The 18,784-nt window shown below is 41.5% G+C and overlaps 1 protein-coding gene across 5 annotated transcripts in view; it reads left to right on the forward strand.

Annotated features, from left to right (window-relative positions):
* Positions 1-18,784, forward strand: part of MSRB3 (methionine sulfoxide reductase B3) — a 95,120-nt gene that overhangs the window by 68,554 nt on the left and 7,782 nt on the right. The gene's annotated exons all lie outside the window — the stretch shown is intronic.

Raw genomic sequence — 18,784 nt, forward strand, 5'->3', positions numbered from 1 at the left:
TGACAAAATGTGCCCAACAGCAGGAACTGTAGCTGCTATTCTTGCTGTGGTGTTATCCTAACTCATGTGCCATGAAGATGGCACATGGTTTTCCAAACCTTAGATTACTGGTTTATAGAAGGCAGACAACAATACATGGGGAGTTTTCCCCCTGCACTGCTCCTGTACAACAAGAAGGCTCAAGAGTCATGATGTTGATACTCTGCTTTTTGCCTTGTTGTAAATGGCATGACAGAAATAATTGCATGTATCCATTAGCTCTCTACCTGGTCCTTTCTCTTTTCTCCTGACTTTTTGCTGATAGTTTTGCATTAGCACAACACACATAAAAGCATCTTTGCTCTAAACTAGTTAGTCCCAATGGAACTGGTGAAGATAGGTACCCGTACAACAGGTTTAAAAGTTACCTCACACTCCAAAATAAAACCTTATCATTCTGCAATATTGTTCATCTTGAGATCTGTCTTCTTTCTTCATTCATGGAAGCATAGCAATTGTCTGAGACTTAGGGAGCGCTCTGAGGATTGGCAACTGTAGCATTCAGATAATTTTAAAGAATACCTTCTGCCATATGAACCTGCAGCTGGGACTTAGCTCCAGGTTGAAATATTAAAACCTGGAAAAGATGCTGTATGCAAGTATAACTTATTGATTTGTTATTTTTCCTGTTAACATATTAGTGTAGTTGGGTGGGTGAGTATATAAAGAAACCAAACAAAAGTAAAATTCAGCTGTAACTGATAATGTTCTGTTAGTGCTATCATTTAGTTTTAGGTAATATGAAAAATCAGACAACTGGATAAATTGAATTTGTTTTCATTTCAGCAGGTGGAGACAGGAACACAGACATTAAATATCAGTCATTTTGTAGTATTCTTGCTGACTTTCATTTAGAATTGTAAGTTGTTGCCACCAGGTGGAAGTATCTCCATGCTAGCTACTTTCTAAGGTTATTACGATTCCAAATTGTGGCATTATATTCGAGATACAACTTTTATATGTGTTTTGTTCCACTTGTTGAATTCTGTTAAGCCCTTCATGTGAAAGCATGTTATTGGTCCACAGTTGTAGCAAAATACTTGCTATTTCAAAGTTCTGCATATTACTAAAGACTATCATTACATAACAGAACAAACATTAATCAGTATAATTTAATTATTTTGTCCCTATTTAAGGGATAAGGCAATAAAGCAAACTAAGTTAAAGAGCCAAAGACTTATGGTGTTTTTGTTTGGTGATTGAAAAAGAAGTAAGATAAAGTGTTGTTCCTTCTTGCTTGTAGTCTATAGAAATCACTTATTCACCTTATAGAAAGCCAGTGAGTTATTTTGACAGGTAATGTAGAAATGTTAGAGAATTGGTCCTCTTAGTAGGACCTGAGATGGCTGTTCCTTAGTCCCATCATGCTAATCAAACTTTCTAACAGTGGTTCCAAAATTTAGGTCCCCCACATGTTTTTCAGCTTCAGCTGCAGGCATCATGATCAGTGATCAGGGATTCTAGATTTTGCAGTTCAACAAGGTGCAGAGATTTACATTTGGGAGCCACTGTTCTATATCATAAGTAGCTATTCATAATCTGGAAGTTGAGTCATGGCAACTGGACTTCTTTCTTGTTAGGTTGAAATGTTTCGCTAGTCATCCTAGCAGCTTCTTCAATCTGAGAAGAGTTGGTAGGAGAACCCTGATATATCCTCCACGTTGGTTTCACTTCCACCTGCTTCTGCAGTCCTTCTCCACTTCTTCCTGGACTGTGCAGTCATCATAGGATCCAACAGCAGTTTAGGAATAGAAATCTACAGAAAAACCGCACATACTGATCAAATAAATACCTGTGATAACCATACCAGAATGACTGAGAATCTTCACAGATATATAGCTATTCATAACTAATTTTATTAATTTCTCATATAGTTGATGTTTAGAATTAGTCTTGATGGCAGATGTTTCTATTTAACATTTTCCCCAGTGAATTTTGGGAATACTGTAGGAGCATACAAATAGGAGCATATCTCTACTGTACAATTGTAGCAATTTGATAGCGCTTTAACTTTCATGGCTCCTCAGTCTATAGAATCCTGGGATTTTGTGAGATACTAATAATTCTCTTCTATAATTCAAGACACTCTGTGTCCACATCTGGACAGCCACATTGTACCTTCCCCGGGTGTGGTGTGGTGGAGTGGCAGAGTTAGATTTTTAAAAAATCCCACGCAGCATACACATTTACAGTTTTTTATACTACTGAGGCCAGAAACAAGCATCAAAGAGTAGAAGCCTATAACTGAAAGAAAGAAGTGCTTAACTAATGTAAATATCTGAATATCACAGTTTCACTCACTTCTGGGATTATGCAAATTAGCTAGTTTGGCTTCAGGATTTAAGCATGGGTTTAAGCATGGGATTCCTCTGAGGTTTCACAAACAATCAAAAACTGTCCCGATCTGTAGGATTAACACTTATATTTTGGCTGGATGCTGGATTTTCTCTTGACTGGCTATAGCAAATGATTGCAACCATGTGAAGAAGAAAATGTTGCAAATGTGTTAATGTTAAGGAAAACTTTACTGATAGAATTAGATGTTTCACTGATCTGATTTGAACTATCAAAGGTTTTATCTGGCGTCTTGCACTTAGTTGATAGACTCCTGTAGATTGAAATTTAAATAACTGTTGAGGAGCCTGCGGACAGTATTTTACTATGAATATTTTAACTACACAAACTGCAATTTTATAGCATCCTGGAGCTAGTAGTTTGTAAAAAAAAAAATAAACAGAGGCAGTGTATGAGATGTTTTATTGAACTACTTTTTTGAGATAGCAACAAAAAAATTATTCAGCATCGAATACTTTTGGATTGAGGTTACTAGGTCACTAGTAAATTTTTAAAACTATTTCAAACATTTTTAAATGGCATTTCAAAATTATAGCTTAAGGTTATATTTCTACACAATGCCATTCAGATCCTTTGATGCCAAAGATCTACAAATGACTTATGTTTTAGAAGATCTGTTTTCAAAAACATTCCCTGTGATTTAAAGTAATACAAGAGATCAAGCAGAAGTGGATGAAGGGAAAACAACACTTCATCTGGAATGAAGCATGCCCAGTCATTTTATTTAATTTGACAGATAAAGATATATACTTAATGGCAGAATCATAACTGGCGACGATTTCTCTTCCTTAACCTGATTAATACACTGAATTGAAATTTTATTATGCCTGGATAAATGTAATCAGGTAGGCAGTTCTTAACACAGTTTTAATACATTTTGCTGTATTTTAGAATGTTGATACAGGTTATTAAACTTACTAAAGTAGTGATAGTTTTATTAGCATTGTTGAGTTTATTTTCTTAAAAAAACAACAGAATAAAGTTTCATTCTTTGAGTGTCCAAGTTGGTCTTGTCAATTTCACTTTCTAAGTAAACTAAACTCCCACATTTTAAACTTACTTGTAACTGACTCTTAAATAGTATTATCCTACTGAGAACTCAGCTAAAGAACTGAATCCATACCCTTTTTTTGGTAAGCTCTCTTTCACATTCATTAGGAAGTAAAGGGGGAAAAGAAACATAATCTGCATAGTCCTTGTTTCCTTATTACTGAAGTAAGAGAGAGAGAGAGAGAGAGAGAGAGAGAGAGAGAGAGAGAGAGAGAGAAGGAATTTGCTCATAAAATTTGAGATTTAGAACTACAGCTAAAATTTATGCCAGTTGTTTTTCTCCATGTATCATTCCCAGGACAAAGTTACCTAACCAATTCTGTCTTTTGTTTAAATCTGGCCATGAAATGTTGAGCAATTGGGTAGGTTTGGCCTCCTCAAATAGCTGAGTAAAATGCCTTTCCCATAAATTCGGTGGAATACTACAGTGAGCTGTTCCTAAGCAGGCAGATAGTGCCCCAGACACCAAGGCCCAGAATAGTTTGGAATCTTTGTTCAGTACAGAGTCTGACAGAACATTCCACTGTTTCTGAGTTGATTGTTTCTTTTTCTAGACAATCAGAGTTTTGTATGGATTTTTAAAGACATAATATTCTTCAGCGTGGCCTCTGTGAATGCACACAAAAGGGTTAAATCAGCTCCTGCGCTGGACCTCTCAGAATCTTCTCGAGCTTTGAATAGAAAACTAACAAGTTAGATTGCCCCTAATGCGCATGCTCCACCCACCAAAGAAGTGCTAGATTCTTCTTCCTGTACTGCTGGTAAATCTCTCTGAGTTGATTTTTCTTTCATAAGCGTTCCTTGTCAGACCACTTAGGGATGAACCTGCCCAATTTTCTACCAAAGTGAAGTTGTTTTAGGTTAGCACAGAATGCATTTTTAAGACCAGCGAATTATAGTTTAAGACAACTGAGGCCATAGTAAATTTCATGGGTGCCATTATTAAATTTCTTAAGTTCTCAGCAGACAAGGAATTTAAGAAATTGAAAACATTATCATTTACTTCATCTGTCCAGATTAAACGTTTATAACATATGGATAGGACATTGTCATCTATGTGTGACTCAAGAGGCAAATGTATCATGTTTGAGAGTGATAGGTTTAACAATAAGGGTAGGTGATCACTTTCTAATCTTTGTTCAACTGTGAAACCCTTAACCAAAATGACTAAAGATAGGGAAATTAACACATAATCTACCACACTACTTCCTCTCCCTGAAACAAAAGCAAATTCTGCACAGGTATCAAACAAATCATTGCCATTAATAATATGAAGAGAAAGGCGTACAGCCATCCGAGCCAAGCATAATCCACTGCAATTGGTCTTCAAGTCTTTTGATAGTCTATAATTCCTCAAGGTATAAAACTCCACTGGTAGCACATCCAGAGGATTGGAAAATATATCATTATTTGGCCCAGTCCTTGCATTCATATCTCCCATAAGTATTACATGTGCCTTAGGTGCTAGGGATTCTAAATAAGTATATAGAACTCCAATTGGTCCCATGTTTGGGTTGTTTGACCTTTGGAAGATGACAGGGGGTTATAAATGTTAATAAACAAGAGTTTGCCTGGGTGACAAGTAGCCCTGCAACAACAGCTTTATCACAAGGTGGAAGCCATTTCACCCGAGCCCTCAAGGCTGTAGAAAACATTGAGGCCAACCCTGCCTTTTGTCGACCCTTCCCATTACTAGGAATTGTGGTTCTGTTAAATGCTACAGTAAGTGACCATTCAAGCTGATGTCATCTATACTCCAGGTTTCTTGGACTGCAATTATGTCATAAGATCTGAGATAATCAAGTATACCTGGGTCATTCAGTCTGGAGTCCCAGCCAGCTATGTTCCAAGAAAGGATTTTCAAATAACGAGCCCTTGAGGTTGGGGCTGTCTTTTGGGTCACTGATGCAGCCTGTAGATGCAAAACTGCAGGACCAAGTAGTTATAAAACCTAGCCATCTGGCTAGGCTTTATAAGATGGGGATTTGAACTGATTGCTGGCTCTCTAAGGCGTTTATTTGAACAATAGGTGAAGTTCCGGGTACATCTGTCTCGGTGCTTCTATAGTCCCATTGGGTTTAGTATCAGTCTTTGTACTTAGCCTGGTTAAACTCCACAGGATGCCAGTCTGACTTCATATTTGCTTGGTTCTTGACCTATTGGTTTGCATTGTCATACATGTGTGAAGATCTCCTATGTGTTCTCCTTCCCTTCTTGGCTATTGTATATCTTTCATAGCCGCACCACTGGCAATGGTGCGGCTAAAAAATATTGTAAATAAATAAATAAATAAATATTGTAAATAAATAAATTTCAGCACTGGTAGATTAGATGCTCCAGTGTGGTTGGGGATGGTGGCTAAAGAAGGAATAACCCTTTCCTCATTTAGATCAATCAACCGCCCAATCAAAGGCCCTTTATTTCCTTTAGTGAGTCCCTAATTTTCAGTATGGTTTTCATCTCCAGGAGATTCCTCCTTCAGGAGGAATTGGGACTTGGTTACATTGGGCATTGTTCAATGTGGTCGTCTTCAGGTCCTTCAATTCCCTAACTATGCTCTCCTCAAATGTGGGAAGCTTTATTGGATATTCAGGATGAGTATTACTGTGTTTGGCAGACATGTCTACAGGAGTGACTGAAAGAATGATCCTATTGCTTACCGGAAATATCAAGTACTCTGTTCGCAGCTTGCTGAAGTCATTGCTTAGGAGGCTGTTCAAGTGACTGAGATCCAGGAAGTGCCCCTGTTCAGCAATTGGTAGATCAATGGATGAATTACTTAGCCTTCCTGAGCAATCTGATTTTTGCCTCCAGATGTAGTCTGTCATCTTGATTTGTGTCCTTGTTTTTAGAGTTTTATTGTCACTCTTACTGCTCAGGAACTTGTCCTTTAGCGAGTGGGCCAAGGTTTTACTTTTCATTTTAAGTTGAGTCACTGGTAATGGTCATAGGAGTACATCTTCACACCTGTTGCAGCACTGGGGGAGATAGAGTAAGATCAAGTATTTGATCAGGTGCTCCATTCTCAATAGATTCTCTGTAAGTTCAGATTGGAGATATATGATATGGGATCCAGAGATTCTGGCTTCCCAGGCTCCTTTGTTTGCTAAACCTCCACAGCAGAAGGCTGGAGCAACAACAGCAGTAGAAGCCATGAGGAAACCTGAGTCCCAGTAATGCATGAGTCCTGGTAATAAGCTGTTTATATTCTGAGGTATAAACTCCTCCTAACATTCCTACACATCAGCCTTGGGTAAGAGATAGCTTTTGCTGCAGGGTCTCAGCCTGGTCAGCCAGGTCAAAGAAAAAATGTTGCTAAAAACAATAGATAAGGATAAAAGAAATGCTTCGAACTCACAAACGCTTGCTCACTGCACCCAGCCAGAACCAGAAGCCCTCCAGAAATGTCAATAATAGAAATACAGTATGTTTTACTGTAGAAGGGAAGACAGTGAACTGTTTTCTGCACTGTCACTTGTCCACGTACTAACTGCTAGTGGGCAATGTCAAGGCCCGTGCTCTCCTTTATGATCCTTCATCTTGAATTGGAAAGCAATCAGAAGATTGTCTTTCAGCAAAAGAAAGACTTCAAATAGAGGACTGTCCTTCCTAAAATAGGCTGTGCTAGGCTACTCTACAGCACCTTTTCCAATGGTAGTTGCTTACAAGCGGTACTTGTTGTAGAGAAAGATCATTTCAAGCAAACAACTTTGGGAAAGTGTAATCAAATTTCATCTGAGAATCCGGAACTATTTAGCTCCTGGGTGTAGAACTCCAGAGACAAACAAAAGCTGTTGCACTTCACAGCATCTTCTTAACTTGCTGTCATTTAGCAGGTGGTAGCCTGTTCTTTTGCTGGCATTTTGAAGTGGCCAAGTATAGTATGGAGTGCTGCTGTTTGTGTATTTGTTTGTCTGTTTGTTTCATTTAGTTCCATGCGATGGCGCCATTTTAATTTCACTTCATAGTCCATGTTGTCTTGTATTTTGAGCCTTGAGGCAAAAGTGATCAATCTGTGACCCTAAGGAATTTGGGCTAAAATTACCATAAGAAATCCATCAGCTGTGCTACCTATGGTGGATGGAATTCTGGATACAATAACACAATGGTGAGGTATCTGTGCCTAAGGGATATGCATATTAACACATAAGAGAAACTGATGTGAGCTACTCTGCTTTTACAGGATGAAGTCAAATCATGACTGATAAATAAGAACTGAAAATAAATAGATGTACCATATTGCTGTCTGATACAAGCCCACTTTGAATCACATAGTTAAGTTCTTCAATCTTTTCCTCAATCGTTTATGTGAGTTAATGATAACTCCATCAAAGCCTTGAAAGTGTTAATGACTTGAAGTTGTGGTGTTTTATTGCAGTCATAGAGCCATGCCATGTCACTGAGAGTACCTAGAGCAGGGATGGGAAACATGCAGCCCTCTATATGTTGTTCTAATGCATGGTGTGGAATGATTGGAGTTGCAGTCCAACACTGTTTGGAAGGCCATGCCCCTGTCCTCATCACTGACCTAGGGGGTCATTTATTTTGTGTGTGTTTAAAACAGAAGTACTATACCACTGCAGTGCCATTTCATTTGCTGAGAGTAGCAGTGCAGCTATGGTATTACTCCTACACATGTTAGGTTTTAAAAGGCCTAGACAGGCAGCAGGGACATTAGTGAGACATTCCTTCCTTCCTTCCTTCCTTCCCTCCCTCCCACCCACCCACCCACCCACCCTGACTTTTTCTTCGAAAGGACCCAGGGCAGCTTACGTCATTAGAAGGACAATATATAAAAGCTAAAAACAATAAGTGTACAATTATTTAAAAAGAATTAAACAAGTATATTAAAAATGGTAAATAAAATCCATACTAAAAAGACATTTAAAAACAACAGAGCACAAAACCCCTCTTAGACTGCCAGTCACTAAGGAAAAGCCTGTCTGAAGAGAAAGGTTTTGCCCACTTGCAAAAGGACAACAAAGATGAGCTAGCCTGTGAGAGGGAGTTCCAGAGTCTGGGAGCCCTCTCCTGTGTCCCCACCAAACACACCTGTGAAGGTGGTGCGACCAAGAAAAAGCCTTCCCCGGTGATCTTAATGTCCAGGCAGGCTTATAGAGGGAAATGAAGTATTTTAGATACAGTGGACCCTCTACTTATGGAATTAATCTGTATTGGAACGGTGGCTGCAGGTCGAAAAGTCTGCAAATCAAGTCTCCATTGACCTACAATGCATTGAAAACCGATTAATCCTGTAACCAACCATTTTTGTTCCATTTTTGTTCTATTTTGGTTTTTTTCTGGTCTGTAGGTCGATTCTCTGGCTGCAAGTCGAACCTAAATTTTGTGGCTAGAGAAGTCTGTAACTTGAAAAGTCTGTAAGTTGAGCCGTCTGTAAGCCGAGGGTCCACTGTAGCTTTGACCCAAGCCGTTTAGAACTTTATAGGTTAAACCCAGAACTTTCAATGCTGCTCAGAAACAGATCGGCAGCCAGTAGAGCTCTTATAACAGAGATGTTATATGTTCCCTGTAACCAGCTCCAGCGAACAATCTGGCTGCGGCATTTTGGACTCTCTGAAGTTTCCAAACACTTTCCAAAGCCACCCCCATGTAGAGCATGTTGCGGTAATCCAGCTGAGAAGTTACTAGAGCATGTGTCACCATGGCACAGAGTGGAAAATTAGAAAGGTAAAGAGATTCAAAATGACTTTAATCCAAAATTTAGAGTGGAAAGAAAACAACTATTTCAGTAACGATTAGGAGACACGCACTAGCTGCTACTGCCAGCATATGCTGACTTAATTTTAGATGAACAATCCTACGTTTCTTTCTCATGCTGCTGTCAAGTTTGATTCCCATTGTGCCTCCTTGACAGGGACTGGACTCAGCGATCCACAGAAACTCTTGGAGCTCTGCAATTCTAAGATGATGCTGATGATTAAAATTTCTGGTAGCCAGCAGATTCCTAAGCCTTCTATGGAGAATTAACATGGAAGAAAGATCTCTTAAAAGTAATCCAGATTTACATTCCCATGAACAAAGGGCTAAACACATCCAGCCTCCTTTTATTGGTGGGTGCATGAGTATGTTAGGGTAGCCTACTATCCTTGTCCTGGGCCTTATAACTTAGTTCCCAGGCTGCCTCCTTCTCCAGATGTTCAGTAATCAGGGATCATTTAATTGTAACAAAGTAGTTGAAAGTGAGCATTTTAAAGAGCAAGCATTTATTTCCTATTGTCTGCAGTTCTAAGATTCAGGAAAGAACTGGACACTTCTCAAATCACAGAAAGACTCAGCAGGGGAATATGAAGTATAGCAATGCATAACGTCTCACAAGACTTTAAAGACTTTAAGATGAAAAGACAAAAGAATAATATGCATTTCTGTTACAAAGGCATATTTTGTTGTTCTGAGAAATGGGAGCCCCTTTGGCCAGCCTTCAGGAGTGGAGCCAGAGTTTTTCTCTGTTTCAGAATCTACACTGGTCATAAAACAGCTGCTTCTCACTTACTAAATTTATGTTGATTGATAGATATTTAGACACATTTGCCAATTAACATGATCCAAGGAAGGAAAAAAATACAATGTTTGTGTATTCGAAACAAATTCAGATACAGTACCTTGTGTCCCTGCCATTGCTAAGGAATGTGTGGAGATTTACAGTCCTCAGTAGTTTCCACTTTGTAGGTAACTGGTGTAGGTAACTGGTCCCTCTCCGTGGGGAACAGGGACCCATTAAGATGATGTGCCTCCCGCAGGCTATTGGATCCTGTTGGCTTCCAAGATGCAATGCAGGGGATACTGGCTGACCTGGTTGAAGCCCTGGTGGATGAATGGTATATGGCCGCCATCAGGGCAGCTGACATGATTGCTCCTAAATGCCCCCGCCACTCTTGACCCCGACCAGCCACTTGGTACAACTAGCAGCTGTGGAAGTTGAAACGAAATAGCAGGAGGCTAGAGAGCATTTGGAGACAGGCCCCGGCAGTATCCAATTTAAAAGCTGTAAAAATCACGTCTAGCATCGATCTAGCCAGAGTGAAGGCTACAAGAAGATCCTACTTCACTCTCCGGATAAGCAAAGCCCAAGACCATCAGGTTAAACTCTTTTACATAGTACACAATTTATCTAGAGTTGGTTGCAGTGCTGCTCCTGTTATCAGTTTGCAGCCTTTTTAAGACACAAAGTGGAGGCCATCCACCGGGACCTGAATCTCTCTTCTTTATCAGTATATCAAATTGAGACGTTCTCTGCATTGTCTTGCCTGTTGACTTTAACATAGTTTCAGCCATGACGTCATTTGAGGTTGACAGGGTGCTAGAGCTACCACCTCTTCACAAAACCCTTGCCTGGCCTGGCCCCTGAAAGTGGCCAGATTGTTAGCAAGAGAATGGGCAGACGCTATCATCAATGGGTCTTTCAATGAGGAAGGGTCCCCCTTTCCCTCAAGGAGACACTCATGAAGCTGATTCTGAAAAAGCCCAACTTGATGGCTGACACTGGTAACAACTATTGACCAGTCACCAACACTTCAGATGCTTCTGGAGGAAACCAATGTTTTTGATCTGTTCCAGTATGGGTTTGGGCCACGTCATGGCAAGGAAACATTGGTCACCTTGCAAGGTGACCTAAGGGAGGCTGGAAAGGGCAAAATGTCCTTGTTGGTCCTCCTCAACCTGTCAGTGGCCTTTGATACTGTTGACCATGGTATCCTCCTGGAGATGCTCTCTGGGTTGGGTATTAGGGCCAGGCCTTAGCTCCAATCTTACTGGGAGGACTGACCCCAATGAGTTCAGCTTGGGGAGATGCTGTCCGCTCTGTGGACTCTCAGCTGTGGAGTCCTGCAGGGATCAATCATCTCCCCAGTGCTATTCAACATCTATATGAGGCCACTGGGGAGGTCATCAGGAGTTTTGGAGCTTCGTATCATCAATATGCAGATGGCACCCAGCTCTATCTCTCCTTCCACCCTTCTGCAATGAATGCTGTCCTATCCCTTGAACGCTGTCTGGATGCCGTGCTGGGTTGGATGAGAGATGATAGACTGAGGATGAACATGGACAAGATGGAAATCCTGCGAGTGAGGGGCCCTAGTGTCTGCAGTCTGGGGGCTTCCCTCTCCTTCAGGGGGTGACTCTTTCCATTAACAATGAGGTGTGCAGCTTGGGCATACTCCTGGACCCAGTGCTGTATATGGAATCCCAGATAGCATCTGTGGTCCATTCCACCTGTTTCCATATAAGGAATCCGATGGGTTTCTGGTTCGGAAAAAAGAAAAATGTCTAGTTCCGGAAAAAAAAAGTTTTAATTGAAAGATGGTTGATTCCAAATACTTGCTGGCAGGGTAGATTTGATTTAAAACAAATTTTAAAAATCAGATTCTTCAGCGTGGCCTCTGTGAATGCACACAAAAGGGTTAAATCAGAGCCTGCACTAGACCTCTTGGAATATTCTCGAGCTTTGAATAGAAAAGTAACAAGTTAGTTTGTCCCCAATGCGCATGCTCTGCCCGCCAAAGCCTCAGTTCCATTTTTCCGCCGAGCAAATTGGAAACTCTCACATCGAGCTAACTCTTTTTTTCTATTTTTTGACTGGATTTTTACGGTTTTTTCACTTGGATCTACGGACTACTCTAAAATCTGTTGCCGCCAATGCGGACTGCCTTTTTCGGAACTCGCTTTTGTTTCTCCCGATGATCTAGGTTGCCTTGGACATTCCGTTTTCCTGCCTCTTTGCATTGCAGCACGAAGATTTTCACTAAGACATTTTACCCTTCACCAGCTTATGTCCCCTTAAGGTCCCTTCAGCCGCTGCGTTGACTGCCTTAGAAAAGTCCCTTTTCATGACGGGCATGATCACTGCCTTTTTTGTTTAGGGGAACCTCACCAAACTCAATCTTGCAGGCATTGCAAAAAATTCATTAAAGCTTCCTTAAAAGCCAGACAACAGAGATTTAAATACCACCTCTGGGACATCACTCTGTCATCCTCTAAACCTTCTGAGATGGAGATTTACTCACCTTCAGCTACCCTTGTGCTGAGCCCAATGTTTCCTCTAAGTCTTCAACCAACAAACCTGCGGACAAATCTTCAAAAAAGATCGCCTCAGTGAAGAAAACTTCGTCGACGCTGAAATCCTCCTCATCTGTCTTGTTGAAACCTGTTAAGCAAGCAAAAAAAGAAGTCAGTTAAGGCAAAAGAACAGCCTAAACAAATACCACTGATTACTGCTTCTTTGCTCTCTCCTATTCTGGAGGACTCATCGAGAGACAGAGAATCTTTGTTGGAGGCAGCCCCCTCACTCCCTACTCGACAATCTGAGCCAAATCCTTCGGTAGGCGTCTCTTCTCTGACGCCGAGCCAGCTTGCTAGTGCCACTGGAGGCTTGGTCTCTGCCCCTCATAGCCCTGTATCTACCAGGTGGGCATCTTTGGCTCCATTGATGTCATCGGCTGCTTCGAGGTCGAGATCTCCCCCTCAAAAGCGAACCGCTAAGACCAAGCATACTTTGCTGGTTCGACACCGATCTTCTCGACATCGACGACGGGACCAGTCCTCTGACTCTGACGACTACGTTCCTAGGCGTAAAAAAACACTGTCATCAGCGTCAAAGATGTTACTCCTCCTTTTCTGACTCATCTTCGACCTCAGCAGATCGACGCCGACAGAGAAAGAAGAGTAAACACATTTATGTTTCTTCATCCTCGTCATCTGCATTGACATCTCCTAGGAGGCATCGACACCGAGAACGGGTCAACATTGAAGAACACCCAAGGAAACGTATTGGTCCCTCTCTTCCTGTTTCCTCGACGTCGATGGTGGTTCCTTCTTCACAACAAACGGAATCCTCTCTACACGACGTTGACAGCCGTTCACTCCAAAGAGCTCGCCATAGGTCTCCTCCAGAGCAAGAGAACATGTTTTTGCCTGACTCTTCCGATTCCGAACAAGAAGCCCCCCGTCAGCCTTCCCAAGACAAGCTGCCAGAGGGTGAACTAGTGGAGTCGGACACGGTGGACAACCATGCCTCTTCTCCATCGGAGGATTTTTCCTCTTATACACAAATGTTGTCTAGGCTTGCCAAGATCCTGAAATTAGAAGTCGATCAACCAACCCCTCTTGCTGAAGATCTTATATTTGGGAACATAAACCAGGAAAGGTCCTCACTGCTTAGCCTGACATTTATTCCGGATATTTTAGACATCATTAAAGATTATTGGGAACAACCTTCTACATCTGCTCCAATATCAAGGCGTACGGAAAATGTCTACCGAATCCATGGAAATGACACCAATTTCCTGCTTAAGCACCCCATTCCTAATTCTCTTATAGTGGAGACTAGTTGTACGAAACCTACTGGAAAATCTCATGTCACCCCTACAAACAAGGAAGGCAGGAAGTTAGAAGTACAGTGGTGCCTCGCTTAATGGGCGCCCGGTTTAACGACAAATCTGCATAGTGACGATTTTTTGCAATCGCAAAAGCGATCGCATTGCGATGTTTTTAATGGGAAAATATCACTTTGCAATCATCGGTAAGCTGTTTTGCTTACCGATTTTCGCATAGCAATGATTTTCCAACAGCTGATTGGCGGTTCCAAAATGGCCGCCGGGTAAATAAAATGGCCGCTCGCTGTGTTTTTACCTGGATTCCTTGCTTACTGGGCAGTGAAAATGGCGGCTGTATGGAGGATTTTCGCATTAAGGTGAGCTTTTTGCTCAACGGGTTTTAATGCATTCCTATGGGCTTTTTTATTTCGCATAGCGACGAATCCATATAGCAATGATTTTGGTTGCACGGATTATCGTCGCTATGCGGGGCACCACTGTACTAGGGAGGAAGATTTATTCTCTGATCTCCTTCCTTTTAAGAGTCACTAACTACCAGACTGCACTAGGAGCTTATCAGAAGCAGCTGTGGCTTAAGATTCTACCTGGCCTAAAGATGATCCCTGAAGATGTTCGTCAGGGCTTCTTAAATACATATGAAGAAGCTCAAACAGTTTCTAAGCATCAGAGGCTATCAACTAGACATGCAGCGGAGGCTGCTGCCAGGGTACTCATGTCAGCAGTTACACTACGCAGACATGCTTGATTGCGAGCTGCTAATATTTTGGAGGATGTGAAGACAAGGGTTGAGAACCTTCCTTTTGACTCTAAAGGCCTTTTTAATGAGAAGACAGATAGTCGTCTCAAGGAACTTCACAAGGCAAAGAAAACAGCAAAGTCTTACTCCATTCAGCCTCAGACTAGATATAACAGATATCAGTGGCGCATATACAGTACTCAATACTCCCAACCTACTCAGCAATACAAACCTTTCAAGAACTTACCTCAGCACAGGTCTTCTCAAGCATCCTCTTCAACCTCCAATTATTGTCCTCAATCTTCTCAGCGTAGGCAATCCTACAAGCCTCCTACTAAAAAATCCAGATAGTACCTTTGACTCAATCACCAGACCATTCGGAAAGCACTTCACAACAAGACTGCAACCTTATCTTCCAAACTGGACAATCATCACGAGAAACTCATGGGTCTTAAAAATTATACAATTCGGCTACCAGCTGGAATTTATAGACTATCCTCCTCTAGGGCAGGTAAAACACACATCATTCGATCCTGCTCTAGAAGAAGAGGTTCTATCTCTTCTAAAGAAAAAAGCTATTCAAAAAGTTTCCACAAAAGACATCAAAAATGGGTTCTACCCCCGATACTTCGCCGTCCCAAAGAAAGGAGGAGGAATCAGACCCATTCTGGACCTAAGGACTCTAAACACTTACCTCCATCCAAGACGCTTCCGAATGGTGACTCTGAACTCCATAATCCACCTATTGAAGGAAAACAATTGGTTTGTGGTAATAGACCTAAAAGATGCATACTTTCACGTGACCATACATCCCAGACACCGAAAATATCTCCGGTTCATATTTCAGGACAAGATTTACCAGTTTCTGGCCCTACCATTTGGGCTTTCGACAGTGCCAAGGACATTTACCAAGTGGATGGCACCTGTAGCTGCTTACCTGTGTCAACAAAGAATTCAAGTCTATCCCTATATAGACGACTGGCTGGTGGTGTCTCCATCAAGGAATCAGGCTGTGAAAGACACAAAGTTCATTCTTCATTTCCTTAAAAAAGTTGCATCTCACTCCAGCACAAGTACAGTGGTAGATTACATAGGGGCTCGACTAGACGCCACCAAGGGTCAGATCTTCTTGCCCGCAGAGAGATTAAGAAAAATAAAGAAGGCCATAAGAAAATTCCAACCAAGGTTGTCCATTTCTGCAAAAACATGCTCAGCACCTGTTGGGTCTCATGGCATCTACAACCCCAACACTAGCACATGCCCGACTGAAGATGAGATCTCTTCAATGCTGGTTCCTGGCCCTATTCAACCCCATGAAGGATCATCAAAGGAAGCACCTTCATGTGACCCCAGAGTTGGCTCAACAGCTTCAGTGGTGGAGCTTCTCCCCTCATCTTCTGGTGAGATGCCCCTTCCAACCTCTTCAACTTACCATTCAAGTAACAATGGATGCAAGTCCAACAGGCTGGGGGGGCACATTGTGCACAACATTGAATACATGCCCTATGGTCCCCTCAGGAGAGGGATCTCCACATCAATCATCTAGAGATCATGACAGTCCTGAAAGCGTTCAGGGCCTTTCTTCCGTTGATACAGGTCATGGTGTGCAGGTGGTTACCAACAACACCACGGCGATGCATTATATAAACAACAAGGAGGGACACGCTGAGGATCTCTTCTTTATCTGACCATTCATCTGTGGGAATGGTGCTACCAGCACCACATTTTTCCGGTGGCAATACACATCTCCACAATGGAAAATGTACTGGCAGACAAACTGCTACAAGTGGAAAAGCTTTTAGAAGTTTACCAAAGATAGATATCTTACACCTACACTGGTTTCTTTGTCTACTCTGCTTCAATACCTTAGGTATTTGTTTGACCTTAATCTGACCATTTCTACTATGAATGTATATGTTGCTGCAATTGTGTCCTTCCAACCACGAGGGTCAAGTTCAGCAAGACTCTTCTCTCATCCTACTTTAAAGTCCTTTCTCAAGGGGCTTACTAACATGCAACCGCCAATTAAGCCACCACTTCCTCAGTGGTCTCTTCAACTGGTTTTGCATACCCTCATACGTCCACCCTTTGAGCCCATGGCCACGTGTGACGTCCGTTTGCTATCCTTTAAGACTCTATTTTTGGTGGCCATTACATCAGCCAGAAGAGCAAGTGAGCTTGCTGCCCCTAGGTCAGACCAACCATTCTTACAGTTTTTTAAAGACAAGGTGATTTTACATCCTGATATCTCATTTCTACCCAAGGTAGTTATAGACTTCCATCTTAACCAACCTTTGGCACTACCTACTCTTTTTTCTGATCCTGTCACCGATACAGAGCGCATGCTTCACACCCTGGATGTGAGAAGGGCTGTAGCCTTTTATGTTTCCTGAACTAAAGACTTCTGGTTATCCAATAGACTTTTTCTCTGCTTTTATGGTCCGAAGAAGGGATTGCCTGCATCTTCATCAACGCTCTCCAGATGGCTTGTCTCCACTATTTCATTGGCTTATGAGTTGCAATGTAAAACTCCACCTGAAGGCCTTCGGGCTCACTCCACCAGAGCCATGACTTCCTCTACAGCCTTCCTGGGTGGTATTGATGTGCCTGACATCTGCAGGACTGCTACCTGATCTAACGTCTCCACCTTCATCACTCACTATAGACTAGACCTGAGGGCTAAGGGAGAGACAAGTTTCAGGAGAGCAGTGTTGACATCTGTACTTCAGTGACCGCCCTCCTCCCGGTAAGTGAGCGTGCTAGTCAACCCTTTTGTGTGCATTCACAGAGGCCACGCTGAAGAAAGACAGGTTACTTACCTGTAACCATGGTTCTTCAAGTGGACCTCTGTGAATTCACACAATCCCGCCCAGCCTCCCCACTATCAGTCACTGTCTATGTCTAGCACATGCTCAGGCTCTTGTGGCGGATAAATGGAACCGAGGCTTTGGCGGGCGGAGCATGCGCATTGGGCGCAATCTAACTTGTTACTTTTCTATCCAAAGCTTGAGAATATTCCGAGAGGTCCAGCTCAGGCACTGATTTAACCCTTTTGTGTGAATTCACAGAGGTCCACTTGAAGAACCATGGTTACAGGTAAGTAACCTGTCTTTTTTTGATTATTTAAATAAAAAAAAAATTGAATTTAAATTGTGATTTAAATCAATCTGATTTTTTAAAAAAGTATTGATTTCTATCCACCCTGCTATTGGTTTTTGTTGGGATTCCTGTAAGGAAGAAATGGAAAAGAATCTTAGCTTGACCCATGTGGCCTTGCATCATGATGAATATGGTAAAGTACAAGAATCAGTATAAACTCACTTACATGTTGTATTGTCTGCTTTTCCTAACATAAATTACATCTTAGTGATAGAAGAATGAGTAGTAAAATGAGTAGGGAGAGATGTGGGTTTCAATTTTTTAAAGATGGATAGAGGAGAAATATATCTGATAGGTACGCACAGATTTTTAGCAGACTTCACATTCAGAAACTGGATAATGTAACGGAATAATATCTTCTATTTAAACTTGGAAGAGACCAAAAGAATAGCTGCTGCAGCTTGTTTGATAATACAAACATTTGGAAGAAACTCTTCTATGCATCCAATCCATTTCATAATATAAATTCCAGAAGTTGGAGGTTGCTTCTGTCTTTTTATAGCATATGAAGCTTCTCTCTTGTTAAGCTAGGAAGAGGCATTCTCTTTGAGCAGTGACCAGGCCTTCCTGCCAAAATACTTCTAGGGGAGAGGCATACCAAAATAATGTGAAGGTGGCCTCTTCTTCTACCCTTCCATTGCTAGTCACATAGTATCAGATACATTTGGAAATATATGTGTTCTATTAATTTTTACATTTTTCCAATGCAGATAGTGACTATTTTAATATCTTTGCACCGTGTTTTATATTAAATCTGGCACAAAATCGTAACACCATTTTTACTACATAGATTGACTGAAGAGATTTTGATATACATAGCATTTTGTATGAAAGGAATACGATTGGGCACCAATCGTATTAGGAAGGTGTGTGTTATATTGATATTATCCAGAGCTCAGAAAAATCTTGCCAGAATCCAGCAGCTGACAGGGCCATTGTTTTACCAAAAAAGAAAAAAGAGCGAGAGAGAAAGATGAGTTTTGATGTCCTGTTTGTGGGCCTGCAGAAAGCATGTGAATGACTATTGGAAACTGGACCGTGTCAAAGTTAGCAACAGAGTTTGTGAAAAGTTAATTTTGTAGACTCCCAATATGTT

Source organism: Pogona vitticeps, chromosome 5 (genome assembly GCF_051106095.1).
Source record: "Pogona vitticeps strain Pit_001003342236 chromosome 5, PviZW2.1, whole genome shotgun sequence".
Classification (NCBI taxonomy): Eukaryota; Metazoa; Chordata; class Lepidosauria; order Squamata; family Agamidae; genus Pogona; species Pogona vitticeps.